This window comes from Monodon monoceros, unplaced genomic scaffold (genome assembly GCF_005190385.1).
Source record: "Monodon monoceros isolate NGI ecotype Baffin Bay Population unplaced genomic scaffold, NGI_Narwhal_1 Super_Scaffold_15, whole genome shotgun sequence".
Taxonomy (NCBI): domain Eukaryota; kingdom Metazoa; phylum Chordata; class Mammalia; order Artiodactyla; family Monodontidae; genus Monodon; species Monodon monoceros.
The window spans coordinates 64530048-64532122 of record NW_021703771.1 but is presented as its reverse complement, the minus strand read 5'-3'; the positions used below and the strand labels follow the sequence as shown (position 1 = coordinate 64532122).

Here is a 2075-nt window from a genome sequence, read left to right as displayed (position 1 = left end):
TTTGTTTTGGCCTGGTAGCTGCTGAGGTTTTCTTTCAAGTAGAAATTGCTCAGCAGGCTCAGGGGCTTTCTGTTGCTCCTGTCGGCACGTGATATTAGGACTGTGCATCCTGAAACAGAAGGATGCTCGCCTTGCCATCTGCCGTGGCAGGAAGGTGGGCAATCCAGTGCCACTGCATCTGCAACAGAGAAAGAGTGAATGGAAAGGGTACTACCAACGTTGTCTCTTCAGTCTCTCTTGAGGAAAGAATTGGTCTTGGTAATTAGCATTGGACTAGTGTTGCACAAGTTGCAAAGAAAATTACAGGTATGTTATTGTGCTCAATCCTCACAATAATGTGGTTTATTACACTTTGTTTTCAGTTGAGGGCACTGAGACTTTGAGAAGACAAGTAAGTGGGTAGAGGAACCAAGATTCCCACCTAGTACATGACGCCACATCTTATACTCTTTATTTCTCTGTGCTCTCCCTATCCTTTCAATATATTCCTAATCATTTATCCAGGCATTATAAAGTCTGGAAGGCTGCTATGTGATACGTCAGAGTAAAAAAGCTTTAGAGTGAGCCCGAGGTTAAATATCATATATATTTTTTTCATTTTGTAGAAGTTACTTTAGGTCACTGTATTAGGTTTCTAAGGTTGTTATAACAAATTACCACAAATTGGGTGGCTTAGACCATCAGAGATTTGTTCCCTCACAGTTCCAGAGGCCAGAATCCAAAATCAAGTGTCTGCAGGCTCTGAAGGCTCTAGGAAGAATCCATTCTTTGCTTCTTCCAGCTCCTAATGGCTCTGGGCACCCCTTGGCTTGTGGACACATCACTCCTATCTCTCCTTCCACGAACTTGTTGCTTCCTCATCTTCTCTGTGCGTCCATCTTATAAAGATAAGTGTGATTGAATTTAGGATATATTTAGGATAAGCTCCTCCTCTTGAGATCCTTTACTTAATCACATTTTACCAGATAAGGTAATATTCACATGTTCTTGGAATTAGGATGTGGGCGTGCATATCTTTTGGGCGGCCACCATGCAGCCTATTAAAGTCACTGAGCCTTATGCCCCCTTCCATAAAAATTAGAAAAATAGCACTTATCTGAAGGGAGAAGAGTAAATAAGATAATGTAAATAAAAGTGTCCAGCAGAAAACAAGTGCTCAATAAAAGGGTTTCACCCCCTTTTCTCATCAAGAGAGCTGTTAATATAATCACCTTACTTTTTAGATGATTTCCCTCATTTGTCCCATTGGAATAATCCCCAGCTGTACACTCCGATTCCCTCACTCTTCAGTTTTCTCTTTAGGTTCTTTTTCCTAATAAGCTGTATTCCTTTTCAGAACAAAGAGCAGTACACTATTTTATCATGAACTAGGACAGTGCTTGTCAGAGTATCTGTGAGGGATCAGTTGTGGTTTTTTTTTAACTGTATAAATTATTTATTAACAGACTACTCCCACAAATTTATTTCTTCTTGGACACAGCCACGGTGCAGCCACGGCGGCCTCTGGTCTTGGTGTGCTGGCCTCGGACACGAAATCCCCAGAAGTGGTGCAGCCTCTGTGGGCCTGAATCTTCTTCAGTCGCTCCAGGTCTTCGCGGAGCTTTTTGTCCAGACCGTTGGCCAGGACCTATTTTCTATCCTTCACGTCCTTCTGTCTGGGATCTTGCACTGGCGTGGATTCTACATCATGGTGATCACACGCTCTACCTCATCCTAAGTGGGCTCTCCTGCCCTCTTGCTGAGGTCCGTCTGCTTTCCTCAACACCACACAAGCCCATCTTTGCCCCACACCCTTAACTGCCGTGATGGCAAAGGCAATATGCCGCCGCCCATCGATGTGGGCGTTGAGTACTTGCATTACTAGAGGCGTGGTGTTTGGGCCTCCAGTGGAAGAGAGCAAGGGATCAGTTTTAATTTTGAACAGTAAAAATGTTGTGGCGATGGAAATTACTGTAAAAGTTTCCAGAACTTACTTTAAGCTTGTTGCAGACCAACAACAATGTGTGGTACTACTGTGTCTAGGAACCTCATCTTGAGGAACACTGGGCAAGGGGACATATGTGACTTTTGCAGTA

The 2075-nt window shown here is 43.5% G+C and overlaps 1 pseudogene; it reads right to left on the bottom strand.

Annotated features, from left to right (window-relative positions):
- Positions 1–1460: 1460 nt before the first annotated feature.
- LOC114896140 lies at positions 1461–1858 on the bottom strand (annotated as a pseudogene).
- Between the last annotated feature and the right edge of the window lie 217 nt (positions 1859–2075).